Source organism: Pseudophryne corroboree, chromosome 1 (genome assembly GCF_028390025.1).
Source record: "Pseudophryne corroboree isolate aPseCor3 chromosome 1, aPseCor3.hap2, whole genome shotgun sequence".
NCBI classification, from domain to species: Eukaryota; Metazoa; Chordata; class Amphibia; order Anura; family Myobatrachidae; genus Pseudophryne; species Pseudophryne corroboree.
Genome location: NC_086444.1, coordinates 66333511 through 66357397, shown reverse-complemented (window position 1 = coordinate 66357397; position 23887 = coordinate 66333511). Strand labels below are relative to the sequence as shown.

The window sequence follows — 23887 nt, the reverse complement described above, 5'->3', positions numbered from 1 at the left end:
CATCCCATCTTAAATAGAACTCCCATCTTAGTAAATTTACCCCCAGAGTGGGATCAGTTATGTCACAGCAGCTTAACTGAATGAATTCTCAGCATTAAATCCCAATAGGAGTAAACAGACACAGTGTGGTGTACAGATCTGCATATGGTTAATAAAAGGACCCTTTACGACTGTACAATCTGCTTACTAAAGATCTAACTGCAGTAAACACGGTATTTCACTAGCTGCCCTTTGCCTCAAATGAACTTTAGTATTAATACACATTACATAAACCCTCCCCTCTGATTTCATTTGTCTCCCCCTGTATTTGGAACCCTGCCTCTTCCGCACTTTGCTTCATTATCTCCTGACAGAGTGCAGCTGAGCACTCCCCGGCAGCTCTGGATTCAGCTGTAGGGAGCTGCCTGCTGTGTATTTCATTTGTAAGCCGATCGCTACATAAACTGCACTGCAGGAATATTACGTCTGAATCCAGAACATTGCAAGGTCAGGAGTGGTTTTAATTATTAACCCATAATGCATTTACTTGCAGCAGTGTCTTTGTACTGGGACTGTGTAGAAGTCCGTGGTTGGTAAAATAAAACTCTGTAATATCAGGTCGGACTGAAAAAGAACCTATTATTGTCCTATATGTATATAGCCACAATATATATTACAGTACTGCAGAGCAGAGCCAAAGGAACATATTGGAAGGGGGGGGATTTAATTGTTTTTCCCCACGGCTGCCACTAGATGGTGACCGCTGGAGCAATCCAATTGTTGCTCCGTTCGGGTGGAGGCGGATTTAAGGGGTAATTCAGAGTTGATCGCAGCAGCAAATTTGTTACCAGTTGGGCAGAACCATGTGCACTGCAGGTGGGGCAGATATAACATGTGCAGAGAGAGTTAGATTTGGGTGGGTTATATTGTTTCTGTGCAGGGTAAATACTGGCTGCTTTATTTTTACACTGCAATTTAGATTTCAGTTTGAACACACCCCACCCAAATCTAACTCTCTCTGCACATGTTACATCTGCCGCCCCCCCTAGCAGTGCCAGCTACACATGACATGCCCCCCAGCAGTGCCAGCTACACAGGACATGCCCCCCAGCAGTGCCAGCTACACATGACATGCCCCCCAGCAGTGCCAGCTACACATGACATGCCCCCCAGCAGTGCCAGCTACACATGACATGGCCCCCAGCAGTGCCAGATACACATGACATGGCCCCCAGCAGTGCCAGATACACATGACATGCCCCCCAGCAGTGCCAGCTACACATGACATGCCCCCCAGCAGTGCCAGCTACACGACATGTCCCCCAGCAGTGTCAGATACATAAATGCCCCCACAGTTCCAGATACATAAATGCCCCCACAGTGCCAGATATACCCCCATAGTGCCAGATACATAAATGCCCCCACAGTGCCAGATATTCCCCCATAGTGCCAGATACATAAATGCCCCCACAGCGCCAGATATGCCCCGACAGTGCCAGATACATAAATACCTCCACAGTGCCAGATACATAAATACCTCCACAGTGCCAGATATGACCCCACAGTGCCAGATGTGCCCCCACAGTGCCAGAAACATCAATGCCCCACAGTGCCCTGCCCAATACATAAATGCCCCCACACAGTGCCCGATACATAAATGCCCCCACAGTACCTGGCACCTGCTGTGCTGGGAGGGAGAGTGCTGAGGGCCGTGGGCGGACTCTTGCTAAACTACAATGCGCATTGTGCAGCGCCAGCGTCTGACATCAGACGCCGGCACCACACAGTGCGCATAGCGCGTAGAGAACAGTTTTTAGTCCGGGCAGCAGGCTGGCTCCAGGCACGAATATGGTGGGGTCAGCATGCGGCGCCCATTAAGGGTGGCGCTCCACGTGGCCGCTCTATTCGAACATGCCTGGAGCCAGCCCTACATACAGGCCCCTGGCACAGGCTACATATGTGGGTATTGTGATGCATACTGTACATACAGGCCCCTGACACAGGCTGCATATGTGGGTATTGTGATGCATACTGTACATACAGGCTCCTGACACAGGCTGCATATGTGGGTATTGTGATGCATACTGTACATACAGGCTCCTGGCACAGGCTACATATGTGGGTATTGTGATGTATACTGTACATACAGGCTCCTGGCACAGGCTACATATGTGGGTATTGTGATGTATACTGTACATACAGGCTCCTGGCACAGGCTACATATGTGGGTATTGTGATGTATACTGTACATACAGGCTCCTGGCACAGGCTACATATGTGGGTATTGTGATGTATACTGTACACACAGGTCCCTGGCACAGGATACATATGTGGGTATTGTGATGCATACTGTACATACAGGCTCCTGGCACAGGCTACATATGTGGGTATTGTGATGCATACTGTACATACAGGCCCCTGGCACAGGCTGCATATGTGGGTATTGTGATGCATACTGTACATACAGGCCCCTGGCACAGGATACATATGTGGGTATTGTGATGCATACTGTATATATAGGTCCCTGGCACAGGATACATATGTGGGTATTGTGATGCATACTGTACATACAGGCCCCTGGCACAGGATACATATGTGGGTATTATGATGCATACTGTACATACAGGCCCCTGGCACAGGCTGCATATGTGAGTATTGTGATGCATACTGTACATACAGGTCCCTGGCACAGGATACATATGTGGGTATTGTGATGCATACTGTACATACAGGCTCCTGGCACAGGCTGCATATGTGGGTATTGTGATGCATACTGTACATACAGGTCCCTGGCACAGGATACATATGTGGGTATTGTGATGCATACTGTACATACAGGCCCCGGGCACAGGCTACATATGTGGGTATTGTGATGCATACTGTACATACAGGCTCCTGGCATAGGATACATATGTGGGTATTGTGATGCATACTGTACATACAGGCCCCTGGCACAGGATACATATGTGGGTATTGTGATGCATACTGTACATACAGGTGCCTGGCACAGGATACATATGTGGGTATTGTGATGCATACTGTACATACAGGCCCCTGGCACAGGCTACATATGTGGGTATTGTGATGCATACTGTACATACAGGCCCCTGGCACAGGCTGCATATGTGAGTATTGTGATGCATACTGTACATACAGGTCCCTGGCACAGGATACGTATGTGGGTATTGTGATGCATACTGTACATACAGGCTCCTGGCACAGGCTGCATGTGTGAGTATTGTGATGCATACTGTACATACAGGTCCCTGGCACAGGATACATATGTGGGTATTGTGATGCATACTGTACATACAGGCCCCTGGCACAGGCTACATATGTGGGTATTGTGATGCATACTGTACATACAGGCCCCTGGCACAGGCTGCATATGTGGGTATTGTGATGCATACTGTACATACAGGCCCCTGGCACAGGCTACATATGTGGGTATTGTGATGCATACTGTACATACAGGCCCCTGGCACAGGCTACATATGTGGGTATTGTGATGCATACTGTACATACAGGCCCCTGGCACAGGCTACATATGTGGGTATTGTGATGCATACTGTACATACAGGCCCCTGGCACAGGCTACATATGTGGGTATTGTGATGCATACTGTACATACAGGCTCCTGGCACAGGCTGCATATGTGAGTATTGTGATGCATACTGTACATACAAGTCCCTGGCACAAGATACATATGTGGGTATTGTGATGCATACTGTACATACAGGCCCCTGGCACAGGCTACATATGTGGGTATTGTGATGCATACTGTACATACAGGCTCCTGGCACAGGATACATATGTGGGTATTGTGATGCATACTGTACATACAGGCCCCTGGGCACAGGCTACATATGTGGTGATTGTGATGCATACTGTACATACAGGCTCCTGGCACAGGATACATATGTGGGTATTGTGATGCATACTGTACATACAGGCCCCTGGCACATGCTACATATGTGGGTATTGTGATGCATACTGTACATACAGGCTCCTGGCACAGGATACATATGTGGGTATTGTGATGCATACTGTACATACAGGTCCCTGGCACAGGATACATAAATGGGTATTGTGATGCATACTGTACATACAGGCCCCTGGCACAGGCTACATATGTGGGTATTGTGATGCATACTGTACATACAGGCCCCTGGCACAGGCTGCATATGTGGGTATTGTGATGCATACTGTACATACAGGCCCCTGGCACAGGCTGCATATGTGGGTATTGTGATGCATACTGTACATACAGGCCCCTGGCACAGGATACATATGTGGGTATTGTGATGCATACTGTACATACAGGCCCCTGGCACAGGATACATATGTGGGTATTGTGATGCATACTGTACATACAGGCCCCTGGCACAGGCTGCATATGTGGGTATTGTGATGCATACTGTACATACAGGTCCCTGGCACAGGATACATATGTGGGTATTGTGATGCATACTGTACATACAGGCTCCTGGCACAGGCTGCATATGTGAGTATTGTGATGCATACTGTACATACAAGTCCCTGGCACAAGATACATATGTGGGTATTGTGATGCATACTGTACATACAGGCCCCTGGCACAGGCTGCATATGTGGGTATTGTGATGCATACTGTACATACAGGCTCCTGGCACAGGATACATATGTGGGTATTGTGATGCATACTGTATATACAGGCCCCTGGGCACAGGCTACATATGTGGTTATTGTGATGCATACTGTACATACAGGCTCCTGGCACAGGATACATATGTGGGTATTGTGATGCATACTGTACATACAGGCCCCTGGCACATGCTACATATGTGGGTATTGTGATGCATACTGTACATACAGGCTCCTGGCACAGGATACATATGTGGGTATTGTGATGCATACTGTACATACAGGTCCCTGGCACAGGATAGATAAATGGGTATTGTGATGCATACTGTACATACAGGCCCCTGGCACAGGCTACATATGTGGGTATTGTGATGCATACTGTACATACAGGCCCCTGGCACAGGCTGCATATGTGGGTATTGTGATGCATACTGTACATACAGGCCCCTGGCACAGGCTGCATATGTGGGTATTGTGATGCATACTGTACATACAGGCCCCTGGCACAGGATACATATGTGGGTATTGTGATGCATACTGTACATACAGGCCCCTGGCACAGGATACATATGTGGGTATTGTAATGCATACTGTACATACAGGCCCCTGGCACAGGCTACATATGTGGGTATTGTGATGCATACTGTACATACAGGCCCATGGCACAGGCTGCATATGTGGGTATTGTGATGCATACTGTACATACAGGCCCCAGGCACAGGATACATATGTGGGTATTGTGATGCATACAGGCCCCTGGCACAGGATACATATGTGGGTATTGTGATGCATACTGTACATACAGGCTCCAGGCACAGGATACATATGTGGGTATTGTGATGCATACAGGCCCCTGGCACAGGATACATATGTGGGTATTGTGATGCATACTGTACATATAGGCCCCTGGCACAGGCTGCATATGTGGGTATTGTGATGCATACTGTACATACAGGCCCCTGGCACAGGCTGCATATGTGGGTATTGTGATGCATACTGTACATACAGGCCCCTGGCACAGGCTGCATATGTGGGTATTGTGATGCATACTGTACATACAGGTCCCTGGCACAGGATATATATGTGGGAATTGTGATGCATACTGTACATACAGGCTCCTGGCACAGGCTGCATATGTGGGTATTGTGATGCATACTGTACATACAGGCCCCTTGCACAGGCTGCATATGTGGGTATTGTGATGCATACTGTACATACAGGCCCCTGGCACAGGATACATATGTGGGTATTGTGATGCATACTGTACATACAGGCCCCTGGCACAGGCTGCATATGTGGGTATTGTGATGCATACTGTACATACAGGCCCCTGGCACAGGATACATATGTGGGTGTGATGCATACTGTACATACAGGCTCCTGGCACAGGCTGCATATGTGGGTATTGTGATGCATACTGTACATACAGGCCCCTGGCACAGGATACATATGTGGGTATTGTGATACATACAGGCCCCTGGCACAGGCTGCATATGTGGGTATTGTGATGCATACTGTACATACAGGCCCCTTGCACAGGCTGCATATGTGGGTATTGTGATGCATACTGTACATACAGGTCCCTGGCACAGGCTGCATATGTGGGTATTGTGATGCATACTGAACATACAGGCCCCTGGCACAGGATACATATGTGGGTATTGTGATGCATACTGTACATACAGACTCCTGGCACAGGATACATATGTGGGTATTGTGATGCATACTGTACATACAGGACCCTGACACAGGCAGCATATGTGAGTATTGTGATGCATGCTGTACATACAGGCCCCATGGCACAGGCTACATATGTGGGTATTGTGATGCATACTGTACATACAGCCCCCTGGCACAGGATACATATGTGGGTATTGTGATGCATACTGTACATACAGGCCCCTGGCACAGGCTACATATGTGGGTATTGTGATGCATACTGTACATACAGGCCCCTGACACAGGCTGCATATGTGAGTATTGTGATGCATACTGTACATACAGGCCCCTGGCACAGGCTACATATGTGGGTATTGTGATGCATACTGTACATACAGGCCCCTGGCACAGGATACATATGTGGGTATTGTGATGCATACTGTACATACAGGCTCCTGGCACAGGCTGCATATGTGAGTGTTGTGATGCATACTGTACATACAGGCCCCTGGCACAGGATACATATGTGAGTATTGTGATGCATACTGTACATACAGGCCCCTGGCACAGGCTGCATATGTGAGTATTGTGATGCATACTGTACATACAGGCCCCTGGCACAGGATACATATGTGGGTATTGTGATGCATACTGTACATACAGGCCCCTGGCACAGGATACATATGTGGGTATTGCGATGCATACTGTACATACAGGGCCTTGGCACAGGATACATATGTGGGTATTGCGATGCATACTGTACATACAGGCCCCTGGCACAGGATACATATGTGGGTATTGTGATGCATACTGTACATACAGGCCCCTGGCACAGGCTGCATATATGGGTATTGTGATGCATACTGTACATCCAGGCCCCTGGCACAGGCTACATATGTGGGTATTGTGATGCATACTGTACATACAGGCCCCTGGCACAGGCTGCATATATGGGTATTGTGATGCATACTGTACATCCAGGCCCCTGGCACAGGCTACATATGTGGGTATTGTGATGCATACTGTACATACAGGCCCCTGGCACAGGCTGCATACTGTACATACAGGCCCCTGACACAGGCTGCATATGTGGGTATTGTGATGCATACTGTACATACAGGCCCATGGCACAGGATACATACCGTATATACTCGAGTATAAGCCGACTTTTTCAGCACATTTTTCTGTGCTGAAAAAGCCCCCCTCGGCTTATACTCGAGTCAATGGCTGCAGCAGACGCCGTGGGCTGTGTGGGCGTCCGCTGCAGCCGGCTCCAGGACAGACACTAGAGGTCATTATTGACCTCTAGTGTCTGTGCGCGTTGCTATGGGAGAGACGTCATGACGTCTCTCCCATAGAGATGATCGGGTGCCGGGGAGCGGGCGGACGGACAGAGCGGCGGCCGGACGGAGCGTGCGGCCGGATGGAGCGAGCGGACGGACGGAGCGGAGCAGCGCAGCAGCAGAAGAAGCGGTCGGGAAGCAGGAGCGGGGCAGTGGTAAGTATTGTTTTTGTGTGTGTTTGTGTGTTTGTAAGCGGCGACGGGGGCACTGCAACAGGGGGCAAAGAAAGAAGGGGGCACTGCAACAGGGGGCAAAGAAAGAAGGGGGCACTGCAACAGGGGGCAAAGAAAGAAGGGGGCACTGCAACAGGGGGCAAAGAAAGAAGGGGGCACTGCAACAGGGGGCAAAGAAAGAAGGAGGCACAACTACTGGGGGCAATGAAAGGGGGCACAACTACTGGGGGCAATGAAAGGGGGCACAACTACTGGGGGCAAAGAAAGAGTGCATAACTACTGGGGGCAATGAAAGAGGGGCACAACTACTGGGGGCAAAGAAGGGGCATAACTACTGGGGGCAAAGCAACGGCAGCATGTTTTTATCTGGCACTGTGGGGGGATATCTGTTACTGGGGGTATATGTGGCACTGGGGGCACAACCCTAGCAACAAGCATTACCCCCTGGCAACAAGCATAACACCTACCGCATGAAACCCCTGGCAACGAGCATGACACCCTGAGCATGAAAACCCCTGGCACCGTACATTTCCCACCCTAGGCTTATACTCGAGTCAGTCATTTTTCCCAGTTTTTTGTGGTAAAATTAGGTATCTCGGCTTATATTCGGGTCGACTTATACTCGAGTATATACGGTATGTGGGTATTGTGATGCATACTGTACATACAGGCCCATGGCACAGGGGCATACATACAGGCCCCTGACACAGGCTGCATATGTGGGTATTGTGATGCATACTGTACATACAGGCCCCTGGCACAGGATACATATGTGGGTATTGTGATGCATACTGTACATACAGGCCCATTTCACAGGATACATATGTGGGTATTGTGATGCATACTGTACATACAGGCCCCTGGCACAGGTGTTATCTACAGGCCCCTGGCACAGGCTGCATATGTGGGTATTGTGATGCATACTGTACATACACCCCCCTGGCACAGGATACATATGTGGGTATTGTGATGCATACTGTACATACAGGCCCCTGGCACAGGATACATATGTGGGTATTGTGATGCATACTGTACATACAGGCCCCTGGCACAGGCTACATATGTGGGTATTGTGATGCATACTGTACATACAGGCCCCTGGCACAGGATACATATGTGGGTATTGTGATGCATACTGTACATACAGGCCCCTGACACAGGCTACATATGTGGGTATTGTGATGCATACTGTACATACAGGCCCCTGACACAGGCTGCATACTGTACATACAGGCCCCTGACACAGGCTGCATATGTGGGTATTGTGATGCATACTGTACATACAGGCCCATGGCACAGGCTACATATGTGGGTATTGTGATGCATACTGTACATACAGGCCCCTGACACAGGCTGCATATGTGGGTATTGTGATGCATAATGTACATACAGGCCCATGGCACAGGATACATATGTGAGTATTGTGATGCATACTGTACATACAGGCCCCTGACACAGGCTGCATATGTGGGTATTGTGATGCATACTGTACATACAGGCCCCTGACACAGGCTGCATATGTGGGTATTGTGATGCATACTGTACATACAGGCTCCTGGCACAGGTGTTACCTACAGGCCCCTGGCACAGGCTGCATATGTGGGTATTGTGATGCATACTGTACATACAGGCCCCTGGCACAGGATACATATGTGGGTATTGTGATGCATACTGTACATACAGGTCCCTGCCACTGGATACATATGTATGTATTGTGATGCATACTGTACATACAGGCCCCTGACACAGGCTGCATATGTGGGTATTGTGATGCATACTGTACATACAGGCCCCTGGCACAGGATACATATGTGGGTATTGTGATGCATACTGTACATACAGGCTCCTGGCACAGGATACATATGTGGGTATTGTGATGCATACTGTACATACAGGCCCATGGCACAGGATACATATGTGAGTATTGTGATGCATACTGTACATACAGGCCCCTGACACAGGCTGCATATGTGGGTATTGTGATGCATACTGTACATACAGGCCCCTGGCACAGGATACATATGTGGGTATTGTGATGCATACTGTACATACAGGCCCATGGCACAGGATACATATGTGGGTATTGTGATGCATACTGTACATACAGGCCCCTGGCACAGGTGTTATCTACAGGCCCCTGGCACAGGCTGCATATGTGGGTATTGTGATGTATACTGTACATACAGCCCCCTGGCACAGGATACATATGTGGGTATTGTGATGCATACTGTACATACAGGCCCCTGGCACAGGATACATATGTGGGTATTGTGATGCATACTGTACATACAGGCCCCTGGCACAGGCTACATATGTGGGTATTGTGATGCATACTGTACATACAGGCCCCTGGCACAGGATACATATGTGGGTATTGTGATGCATACTGTACATACAGGCCCCTGACACAGGCTACATATGTGGGTATTGTGATGCATACTGTACATACAGGCCCCTGACACAGGCTGCATACTGTACATACAGGCCCCTGACACAGGCTGCATATGTGGGTATTGTGATGCATACTGTACATACAGGCCCATGGCACAGGCTACATATGTGGGTATTGTGATGCATACTGTACATACAGGCCCCTGACACAGGCTGCATATGTGGGTATTGTGATGCATAATGTACATACAGGCCCATGGCACAGGATACATATGTGAGTATTGTGATGCATACTGTACATACAGGCCCCTGACACAGGCAGCATATGTGGGTATTGTGATGCATACTGTACATACAGGCCCCTGACACAGGCTGCATATGTGGGTATTGTGATGCATACTGTACATACAGGCTCCTGGCACAGGTGTTACCTACAGGCCCCTGGCACAGGCTGCATATGTGGGTATTGTGATGCATACTGTACATACAGGCCCCTGGCACAGGATACATATGTGGGTATTGTGATGCATACTGTACATACAGGTCCCTGCCACTGGATACATATGTATGTATTGTGATGCATACTGTACATACAGGCCCCTGACACAGGCTGCATATGTGGGTATTGTGATGCATACTGTACATACAGGCCCCTGGCACAGGATACATATGTGGGTATTGTGATGCATACTGTACATACAGGCTCCTGGCACAGGATACATATGTGGGTATTGTGATGCATACTGTACATACAGGTCCCTGGCACTGGATACATATGTGGGTATTGTGATGCATACTGTACATACAGGCCCCTGGCACAGGTTGCATATGTGGGTATTGTGATGCATACTGTACATACAGGCCCCTGGCACAGGCTGCATATGTGGGTATTGTGATGCATACTGTACATACAGGCCCCTGACACAGGCTGCGTATGTGGGTATTGTGATGCATACTGTACATACAGGCCCCTGGCACAGGCTGCATATGTGGGTATTGTGATGCATACTGTACATACAGGCCCCTGACACAGGCTGCATATGTGGGTATTGTGATGCATACTGTACATACAGGCTCCTGGCACAGGATACATATGTGGGTATTGTGATGCATACTGTACATACAGGCTCCTGGCACAGGATACATATGTGGGTATTGTGATGCATACTGTACATACAGGCCCTTGGCACAGGCTGCATATGTGGGTATTGTGATGTATACTGTACATACAGGCTCCTGGCACAGGATACATATGTGGGTATTGTGATGCATACTGTACATACAGGCCCCTGGCACAGGCTGCATATGTGGGTATTGTGATGCATACTGTACATACAGGACCCTGGCACAGGATACATATGTGAGTATTGCGATGCATACTGTACATACAGGCCCCTGACACAGGCTACATATGTGGGTATTGCGATGCATACTGTACATACAGGCCCCTGGCACAGGTTACCTATGTGGGTATTGTGATGCATACTGTACATACAGGCCCCTGGCACAGGATACATATGTGGGTATTGTGATGCATACTGTACATACAGGCCCCTGACACAGGCTACATATGTGGGTATTGCGATGCATACTGTACATACAGGCCCTTGACACAGGCTACATATGTGGGTATTGCGATCCATACTGTACATACAGGCCCTTGACACAGGCTACATATGTGGGTATTGTGATGCATACTGTACATACAGGCCCCTGGCACAGGATACATATGTGGGTATTGTGATGCATACTGTACATACAGGTCCCTGGCACAGGCTGCATATGTGGGTATTGTGATGCATACTGTACATACAGGCCCCAGGCACAGGATACATATGTGAGTATTGTGATGCATACTGTACATACAGGCCCCTGGCACAGGCTGCATATGTGAGTATTGTGATGCATACTGTACATACAGGCCCCTGGCACAGGCTGCATATGGGGGTATTGTGATGCATACTGTACATACAGGCCCCTGACACAGGCTACATATGTGGGTATTGCGATGCATACTGTACATACAGGTCCCTGGCACAGGCTACATATGTGGGTATTGTGATGCATACTGTACATACTGGCCCCTGGCACAGGATACATATGTGGGTATTGTGATGCATACTGTACCTACAGGCCCCTGGCACAGGCTGCATATGTGGGTATTGTGATGCATACTGTACATACAGGCCCCTGGCACAGGATACATATGTGGGTATTATGATGCATACTGTACATACAGGCCCCTGACACAGGCTGCATATGTGGGTATTGTGATGCATACTGTACATACAGGCCCCTGGCACAGGCTGCATATGTGGGTATTGTGATGCATACTGTACATACAGGCTCCTGGCACAGGCTGCATATGTGGGTATTGTGATGCATACTGTACATACAGGCCCCTGACACAGGCTGCATATGTGGGTATTGTGATGCATACTGTACATGCAGGCCCCTGACACAGGCTGCATATGTGGGTATTGTGATGCATACTGTACATACAGGCCCCTGACACAGGCTACATATGTGGGTATTGTGATGCATACTGTACATACAGGCTCCTGGCACAGGCTGCATATGTGGGTATTGTGGTGCATACTGTACATACAGGCCCCTGGCACAAGCTGCATATGTGGGTATTGTGATGCATACTGTACATAGAGGCCCCTGACACAGGCTGCATATGTGGGTATTGTGATGCATACTGTACATACAGGACCCTGGCACAGGATACATATGTGGGTATTGTGATGAATACTGTACATACAGGCCCCTGACACAGGCTGCATATGTGGGTATTGTGATGCATACTGTACATGCAGGCCCCTGGCACAGGATACATATGTGGGTATTGTGATGCATACTGTACATACAGGCCCCTGACACAGGCTACATATGTGGGTATTGTGATGCATACTGTACATACAGGCTCCTGGCACAGGCTGCATATGTGGGTATTGTGATGCATACTGTACATACAGTGATGCATACTGTACATACAGGCCCCTGGCACAGGCTGCATATGTGGGTATTATGATGCATACTGTACATACAGGCCCCTGACACAGGCTGCATATGTGGGTATTGTGATGCATACTGTACATACAGGCCCCTGGCACAGGATACATATGTGGGTATTGTGATGAATACTGTACATACAGGCCCCTGACACAGGCTGCATATGTGGGTATTGTGATGCATACTGAACATACATACAGGCCCCTGGCACAGGATACATATGTGGGTATTGTGATGCATACTGTACATACAGGCCCCTGGCACAGGCTGCATATGTGGGTATTGTGATGCATACTGTACATACAGGCCCCTGACACAGGCTGCATGTGTGGGTATTGTGATGCATACTGTACATACAGGCCCTTGGCACAGGCTGCATATGTGGGTATTGTGATGCATACTGTACATACAGGCCCCTGGCACAGGCTGCATATGTGGGTATTGTGATGCATACTGTACATACAGGCCCCTGACACAGGCTGCTTGTGTGGGTATTGTGATGCATACTGTACATACAGGCCCTTGGCACAGGCTGCATATGTGGGTATTGTGATGCATACTGTACATACAGGCTCCTGGCACAGGATACATATGTGGGTATTGTGATGCATACTGTACATACAGGCCCCTGACACAGGCTACATATGTGGGTATTGTGATGCATACTGTACATACAGGCCCTTGGCACAGGCTGCATATGTGGGTATTGTGATGCATACTGTACATACAGGCTCCTGGCACAGGCTGCATATGTGGGTATTGTGATGCATACTGTACATACAGGTCCCTGGCACAGGCTGCATATGTGGGTATTGTGATGCATACTGTACATACAGGCCCCTGGCACAGGATACATATGTGAGTATTGCGATGCATACTGTACATACAGGCCCTTGGCACAGGCTGCATATGTGGGTATTGTGATGCATACTGTACATACAGGCTCCTGGCACAGGATACATATGTGGGTATTGTGATGCATACTGTACATACAGGCCCTTGGCACAGGCTGCATATGTGGGTATTGTGATGCATACTGTACATACAGGCTCCTGGCACAGGATACATATGTGGGTATTGTGATGCATACTGTACATACAGGCCCCTGGCACAGGCTGCATATGTGGGTATTGTGATGCATACTGTACATACAGGTCCCTGGCACAGGCTGCATATGTGGGTATTGTGATGCATACTGTACATACAGGCCCCTGGCACAGGATACATATGTGAGTATTGCGATGCATACTGTACATACAGGCCCCTGACACAGGCTACATATGTGGGTATTGTGATGCATACTGTACATACAGGCCCTTGGCACAGGCTGCATATGTGGGTATTGTGATGCATACTGTACATACAGGCTCCTGGCACAGGATACATATGTGGGTATTGTGATGCATACTGTACATACAGGCCCCTGGCACAGGCTGCATATGTGGGTATTGTGATGCATACTGTACATACAGGTCCCTGGCACAGGCTGCATATGTGGGTATTGTGATGCATACTGTACATACAGGCCCCTGGCACAGGATACATATGTGAGTATTGCGATGCATACTGTACATACAGGCCCCTGACACAGGCTACATATGTGGGTATTGCGATGCATACTGTACATACAGGCCCCTGGCACAGGATACATATGTGGGTATTGCGATGCATACTGTACATACAGGCCCCTGGCACAGGATACATATGTGGGTATTGCGATGCATACTGTACATACAGGCCCCTGGCACAGGCTGCATATGTGGGTATTGCGATGCATACTGTACATACAGGCCCTTGGCACAGGCTGCATATGTGGGTATTGTGATGCATACTGTACATACAGGCCCCTGGCACAGGCTGCATATGTGGGTATTGTGATGCATACTGTACATACAGGCCCCTGACACAGGCTGCATGTGTGGGTATTGTGATGCATACTGTACATACAGGCCCTTGGCACAGGCTGCATATGTGGGTATTGTGATGCATACTGTACATACAGGCTCCTGGCACAGGATACATATGTGGGTATTGTGATGCATACTGTACATACAGGCCCCTGGCACAGGCTACATATGTGAGTATTGCGATGCATACTGTACATACAGGCCCCTGACACAGGCTACATATGTGGGTATTGCGATGCATACTGTACATACAGGCCCCTGGCACAGGATACATATGTGGGTATTGCGATGCATACTGTACATACAGGCCCCTGGCACAGGCTGCATATGTGGGTATTGTGATGCATACTGTACATACAGGCCCCTGACACAGGCTACATATGTGGGTATTGTGATGCACACTGTACATACAGGCCCCTGGCACAGGCTACATATGTGGGTATTGTGATGCATACTGTACATACAGGCCCCTGACACAGGCTACATATGTGGGTATTGTGATGCATACTGTACATACAGGCCCCTGGCACAGGATACATATGTGGGTATTGTGATGCATACTGTACATACAGGTCCCTGGCACAGGCTGCATATGTGGGTATTGTGATGCATACTGTACATACAGGTCCCTGGCACAGGCTGCATATGTGGGTATTGTGATGCATACTGTACATACAGGCCCCAGGCACAGGATACATATGTGAGTATTGTGATGCATACTGTACATACAGGCCCCTGGCACAGGCTGCATATGTGAGTATTGTGATGCATACTGTACATACAGGCCCCTGGCACAGGCTGCATATGTGAGTATTGTGATGCATACTGTACATACAGGCCCCTGGCACAGGCTGCATATGTGGGTATTGTGATGCATACTGTACATACAGGCCCCTGGCACAGGCTACATATGTGGGTATTGCGATGCATACTGTACATACAGGCCCCTGGCACAGGCTACATATGTGGGTATTGTGATGCATACTGTACATACTGGCCCCTGGCACAGGATACATATGTGGGTGTTGTGATGCATACTGTACCTACAGGCCCCTGGCACAGGCTGCATATGTGGGTATTGTGATGCATACTGTACATACAGGCCCCTGGCACAGGATACATATGTGGGTATTGTGATGCATACTGTACATACAGGCCCCTGGCACAGGCTGCATATGTGGGTATTGTGATGCATACTGTACATACAGGCTCCTGGCACAGGCTGCATATGTGGGTATTGTGATGCATACTGTACATACAGGCCCCTGGCACAGGCTGCATATGTGGGTATTGTGATGCATACTGTACATACAGGCCCCTGACACAGGCTACATATGTGGGTATTGTGATGCATACTGTACATACAGGCTCCTGGCACAGGCTGCATATGTGGGTATTGTGGTGCATACTGTACATACAGGCCCCTGGCACAGGCTGCATATGTGGGTATTGTGATGCATACTGTACATAGAGGCCCCTGACACAGGCTGCATATGTGGGTATTGTGATGCATACTGTACATACAGGACCCTGGCACAGGATACATATGTGGGTATTGTGATGAATACTGTACATACAGGCCCCTGACACAGGCTGCATATGTGGGTATTGTGATGCATACTGTACATACAGGCCCCTGACACAGGCTACATATGTGGGTATTGTGATGCATACTGTACATACAGGCTCCTGGCACAGGCTGCATATGTGGGCATTGTGATGCATACTGTACATACAGGCCCCTGGCACAGGCTGCATATGTGGGTATTGTGATGCATACTGTACATACAGGCCCCTGACACAGGCTGCATATGTGGGTATTGTGATGCATACTGTACATACAGGCCCCTGGCACAGGATACATATGTGGGTATTGTGATGAATACTGTACATACAGGCCCCTGGCACAGGCTGCATATGTGGGTATTGCGATGCATACTGTACATACAGGCCCCTGGCACAGGATACATATGTGAGTATTGTGATGCATACTGGATATACATGCCCCTAACACAGGCTACATATGTGGGTATTGTAAGGCATACTGCACATACAGGCCCCTGGCACAGGCTACATATGTGGGTATTGTGATGCATAGTGTACATGCAGGCCCCTGGCACAGGCTACATATGTGGGTATTGTGATGCATACTGTACATACAGGCCCCTGGCACAGGCTACATATGTGGGTATTGTGATGCATACTGTACATACAGGTCCCTGGCACAGGATACATATGTGGGTATTGTGATGCATACTGTACATACAGGCCCCTGGCACAGGCTGCATATGTGAGTATTGTGATGCATACTGTACATACAGGCCCCTGGCACAGGATACATATGTGGGTATTGTGATACATACTGTACATACAGGCCCCTGGCACAGGCTACATATGTGAGTATTGCGATGCATACTGTACATACAGGCCCCTGACACAGGCTGCATATGTGGGTATTGTGATGCATACTGTACATACAGGCCCCTGGCACAGGATACATATGTGGGTATTGTGATGCATTCTGTACATACAGGCCCCTGGCACAGGCTGCATATGTGGGTATTGTGATGCATACTGTACATACAGGCTCCTGGCACAGGATACATATGTGGGTATTGTGATGCATACTGTACATACAGGCTCCTGGCACAGGATGCATATGTGGGTATTGTGATGCATACTGTACATACAGGCCCCTGGCACAGGATACATATGTGGGTATTGTGATGCATACTGTACATACAGGGCCCTGGCACAGGCTGCATATGTGGGTATTGTGATACATACTGAATATACCCCATGGTACTAAAATGGACCCCAGCATCCTCTACGGATTACGAGAAAAAGATTTACCGGTAGGTAATTAAATTCCTATTTCTCTGACGTCCTAGTGGATGCTGGGAACTCCGTAAGGACCATGGGGAATAGACGGGCTCCGCAGGAGACTGGGCACTCTAAAAGAAAGATTAGGTACTATCTGGTGTGCACTGGCTCCTCCCTCTATGCCCCTCCTCCAGACCTCAGTTAGAATCTGTGCCCGGCCAGAGCTGGATGCACCTAGTGAGCTCTCCTGAGCTCACTAGAAAAGAAAGTATTTGTTAGGTTTTTTATTTTCAGTGAGATCTGCTGGCAACAGACTCACTGCTACGTGGGACTGAGGGGAGAGAAGCAAACCTACCTGCGTGCAGCTAGCTTGTGCTTCTTAGGCTACTGCACACCATTAGCTCCAGAGGGTTCGAACACGGCCTGACCTCGATCGTCCGTTCCCAGAGCCGCGCCGCCGTCCCCCTTGCAGAGCCAGAAGACAGAAGAAGGAGATGAAATCGGCGGCAGAAGACTCCGGTCTTCATTAAGGTAGCGCACAGCACTGCAGCTGTGCGCCATTGCTCCTACTGCACACCACACACTCCGGTCACTGTAGGGTGCAGGGCGCTGGGGGGGGGGGGGGGGGGGGGGCGCCCTGGGCAGCAATAAGAATACCTTTTGGCACATTATGCACATAATACAGTCTGGAAAACTGTATATGTGCAAAAAACCCCGCCATTAAGATATACAAAACGCGGGAGAAGCCCGCCGCTGAGGGGGCGGGGCCTTCTTCCTCAGCACACCAGCACCATTTTCTCTTCACAGCTCTGCTGGAAGGACGCTCCCCAGGCTCTCCCCTGCAGTAGCCTGTACAAGAAGGGTAAAAAAGAGAGGGGGGGCACATAAATTTGGGCGCAAATAAGATAATAAGCAGCTATTGGGAAAAATCACTCATTATAGTGTAAATCCCTGTGTTATATAGCGCTGTGGTGTGTGCTGGCATACTCTCTCTCTGTCTCCCCAAAGGACTTTGTGGGGTCCTGTCATCAGTCAGAGCATTCCCTGTGTGTGTGCGGTGTGTCGGTACGGCTGTGTCGACATGTTTGATGAGGAGGGTTACGTGGAGGCGGAGCAAGGGCAGATAAGTGTGGTGTCGCCCCCGACGGGGCCGACACCGGATTGGATGGATATGTGGAAGGTCTACTCTTAACAGACAGTGTCAACTCCTTACATAAAAGGTTCGATGACGCAGCAGCCTTGGGACAGCCGGGGTCTCAGCCCGTGCCTGCCCAGGCATCTCAGAGGCCATCAGGGGCTCATAAACGCCCGCTAGCTCAGATGGTAGACACAGATGTCGACACGGAGTCTGACTCCAGTGTAGATGAGGATGAGACAAATGCACAGTCTACAAAAGCCATCCGAATCATGATTACTGCAATGAAAAATAAGAATTTACTTACCGATAATTCTATTTCTCGGAGTCCGTAGTGGATGCTGGGGTTCCTGAAAGGACCATGGGGAATAGCGGCTCCGCAGGAGACAGGGCACAAAAAGTAAAGCTTTAGGATCAGGTGGTGTGCACTGGCTCCTCCCCCTATGACCCTCCTCCAAGCCTCAGTTAGGTACTGTGCCCGGACGAGCGTACACAATAAGGAAGGATTTATGAATCCCGGGTAAGACTCATACCAGTCACACCAATCACACTGTATAACCTGTGATCTGAACCCAGTTAACAGTATGATAACAGCGGAGCCTCTGAAAAGATGGCTCACAACAATAATAACCCGATTTTTGTGACTATGTACAAGTAATGCAGATAATCCGCACTTGGGATGGGCGCCCAGCATCCACTACGGACTCCGAGAAATAGAATTATCGGTAAGTAAATTCTTATTTTCTCTATCGTCCTAGTGGATGCTGGGGTTCCTGAAAGGACCATGGGGATTATACCAAAGCTCCCAAACGGGCGGGAGAGTGCGGATGACTCTGCAGCACCGAATGAGAGAACTCCAGGTCCTCCTTAGCCAGGGTATCAAATTTGTAGGATTTTACAAACGTGTTTGCCCCTGACTAAATAGCCGCTCGACAAAGTTGTAAAGCCGAGACCCCTCGGGCAGCCGCCCAAGATGAGCCCACCTTCCTTGTGGAATGGGCATTTACATATTTTGGCTGTGGCAGGCCTGCCACAGAATGTGCAAGCTGAATTGTATTACACATCCAACTAGCAAAAGTCTGCTTAAAAGCAAGAGCACCCAGTTTGTTGGGTGCATACAGGATAACAGCAAGTCAGTTTTCCTGACTCCAGCCGTCCTGGAACCTATATTTTCAGGGCCCTGACCACATCTAGCAACTTGGAGTCCTCCAAGTCCCTAGTAGGCGCAAGACACCACAATAAGCTGGTTCAGGTGAAACACTGACACCACCTTAGGGAGAGAACTGGGGACGAGTCCGCAGCTCTGCCCTGTCCGAATGGACAAACAGATATGGGCTTTTTTGAGAAAAAAAACCCACCAATTTGACACTCGCCTGGTCCAGGCCAGGTCCAAGAGCATGTTCACTTTTCATGTGAGATGCTTCAAATCCACAGATTTGACTGGTTTTAAACCAATGTGTTTTGAGGAATCCCAGAACTACGTTGAGATCCCACAGTGCCACTGGAGGCACAAAAGGGGGTTGTATATGCAATACTCCCTTGACAAACTTCTGGACTTCAGGAACTGAAGCCAATTCTTTCTGGAAGAAAAATCGACAGGGCCGAAATTTGAACCTTAATGGACCCCAATTTGAGGCCCATAGACACTCCTGTTTGCAAGAAATGCAGGAATCGACCGAGTTGAAATTTCTTTGTGGGGCCTTCCTGGCCTCACACCACGCAACATATTTTCGCCACATGTGGTGATAATGTTGTGCGGTCACCTCCTTTCTGGCTTTGACCAGGGTAGGAATGACCTCTTCCTGAATGCCTTTTCCCTTAGGATCCGGCGTTCCACCGCCCTGCCGTCAAACGCAGCTGCGGTAAGTCTTGGAACAGACATGGTACTTGCTGAAACAAGTCCCTTCTTAGCGGCAGAGGCCATAAGTCCTCTGTGAGCATCTCTTGAAGTTCCGGGTACCAAGTCCTTCTTGGCCAATCCGGAGCCATGAGTATAGTTCTTACTCCTCTACGTCTTATAATTCTCAGTACCTTAGGTATGAAAATCAGAGGATGGAACACATACACCGACTGGTACACCCACGGTGTTACCAGAACGTCCACAGCTATTGCCTGAGGGTCTCTTAACCTGGCGCAATACCTGTCCCGTTTTTTGTTCAGACGGGACGCCATCATGTCCACCTTTGGTAATTCCCAACGGTTTACAATTATGTGGAAAACTTCCCCATGAAGTTCCCACTCTGCCGGGTGGAGGTCGTGCCTACTGAGGAAGTCTGCTTCCCAGTTTCCATTCCCGGAATGAAAACTGCTGACAGTGCTATCACATGATTTTCCGCCCAGCGAAAAGTCCTTGCAGTTTTTGCCACTGCCCTCCTGCTTCTTGTGCCGCCCTGTCTATTTACGTGGGCGACTGCCGTGATGTTTTATCCCACTGGATCAATACCGGCTGACCTTGAAGCAGAGGTCTTGCTAAGCTTAGAGCATTATAAATTTACCCTTAGCTATATTTATGTGGAGAAAAATCTCCAGACTTGATCACACTCCCTGGAAATTTTTTCCTTGTGTGACTGCTCCCCAGCCTCTCGGGCTGGCCTCCGTGGTCACCAACATCCAAAACTGAATGCCGAATCTGCGGCCCTCTAGAAGATGAGCACTCTGTAACCACCACAGGAGAGACACCCTTGTCCTTGGATATAGGGTTATCCGCTGATGCATCTGAAGATGCGATCCGGACCATTTGTCCAGCAGATCCCACTGAAAAGTTCTTGCATGAAATCTGCCGACTGGAATTGCTTCGAAGGAAGTCACCATTTTTTTACCATGGCCCTTGTGCAATGATGCATTGATTTTAGGAGGTTCCTGACTAGCTCGGATAACTCCCTGGCTTTCTCTTCCGGGAGAAACACCTTTTTCTGGACTGTGTCCAGAATCATCCCTAAGCACAGGAGACTTGTTGTCGGGATCAGCTGCGATTTTGGAATATTTAGAATCCACCCCTGCTGTTGTAACAGTATCCGAGATAGTGCTACTCCGACCTCCAACTGTTCCCTGGACTTTGCCCTTATCAGGAGATCGTCCAAGTAAGGGATAATTAAGACGCCTTTTCTTCGAAGAAGAACCATCATTTCGGCCATTACCTTGGTAAAGACCCGGGGTGCCGTAGACAATTCAAACGGCAGCGTCTGAAACTGATAGTGACAGTTCTGTACCACGAACCTGAGGTACCCTTAGTGATAAGGGCAAATTTGGGACATGGAGGTAAGCATCCCTGATGTCTCGGGACACCAGATAGTCCCCTTCTTCCCGGTTCGTTATCACTGCTCTGAGTGACTCCATCTTGATTTGAACCTTTGTAAGTGTTCAAATTTTTTTAGATTTAGAATAGGTCTCACCTAGCCTTCTGGCTTCAGTACCACAATATAGTGTGGAATAATACCCCTTTTCTTGTTGTAGGAGGGGTAATTTAATTATCACCTGCTGGGAATACAGCTCGTGAATTTTTTCCCATACTGCCTCCTTGTCGGAGGGAGACCTTGGTAAAGCAGACTTCAGGAGCCTGCGCAGGGGAAACGTCTCGACATTCCAAACTGTACCCCTGGGATACTACTTGTAGGATCCAGGGGTCCTGTACGGTCTCAGCGTCATGCTGAGAGCTTGTCAGAAGCGGTGGAACGCTTCTGTTCCTGGGAATGGGCTGCCTGCTGCAGTCTTCTTCCCTTTCCTCTATCCCTGGGCAGATATGACTCTTATAGGGACGAAAGGACTGAAGCTGAAAAGACGGTGTCTTTTTCTGCAGAGATGTGACTTAGGGTAAAAACGGTGGATTTTCCAGCAGTTGCCGTGGCCACCAGGTCCGATGGACCGACCCCAAATAACTCCTCTTCCTTTATACGGCAATACACCTTTGTGCCGTTTGGAATCTGCATCACCTGACCACTGTCGTGTCCATAAACATCTTCTGGCAGATATGGACATCGCACTTACTCTTGATGCCAGAGTGCAAATATCCCTCTGTGCATCTCGCATATATAGAAATACATCCTTTAAATGCTCTATAGTCAATAAAATACTGTCCCTGTCAAGGGTATCAATATTTTTAGTCAGGGAATCCGACCAAGCCACCCCAGCTCTGCACATCCAGGCTGAGGCGATCGCTGGTCGCAGTATAACACCAGTATGTGTGTATATACTTTTTATGATATTTTTCCAGCCTCCTGTCAGCTGGCTCCTTGAGGACGGCCCTATCTATAGACGGTACCGCCACTTGTTCTGATAAGCGTGTGAGCGCCTTATCCACCCTAAGGGGTGTTTCCCAACGCGCCCTAACTTCTGGCGGGAAAGGGTATACCGCCCATATTTTCTATCGGGGGGAACCCACGCATCATCACACACTTCATTTAATTTATCTGATTCAGGAAAAACTACGGTAGTTTTTTCACATCCCACATAATACCCTCTTTTGTGGTACTTGTAGTATCAGAAATATGTAACACCTCCTTCATTGCCCTTAACGTGTGGCCCTAATAAGGAATACGTTTGTTTATTCACCGTCGACACTGGATTCAGTGTCCCTGTCTGTGTCTGTGTCGACCGACTAAAGTAAACGGGCGTTTTAAAACCCCTGACGGTGTTTTTGAGACGTCTGGACCGGTACTAATTGTTTGTCGGCCGTCTCATGTCGTCAACCGACCTTGGCGCGTGTTGACATTATCACGTAATTCCCTAAATAAGCCATCCATTCCGGTGTCGACTCCCTAGAGAGTGACATCACCATTACAGGCAATTGCTCCGCCTCCTCACCAACATCGTCCTCATACATGTCGACACACACGTACC

At 48.8% G+C, this 23887-nt stretch overlaps 1 protein-coding gene across 2 annotated transcripts in view; it reads left to right on the top strand.

The window, feature by feature from the left end:
• Positions 1 to 325: 325 nt before the first annotated feature.
• Positions 326 to 23887, top strand: part of LOC135055812 (acyl-coenzyme A amino acid N-acyltransferase 1-like) — a 55037-nt gene continuing 31475 nt past the window's right edge. Inside the window, exon 1 of one of the 2 annotated variants that reach the window (XM_063960281.1) lies at positions 326 to 486. The gene's annotated coding sequence lies outside the window, so the exon portion shown is untranslated. The remainder of the gene's footprint in view (positions 487 to 23887) is intronic. The other variant, XM_063960289.1, reaches the window with a different exon arrangement.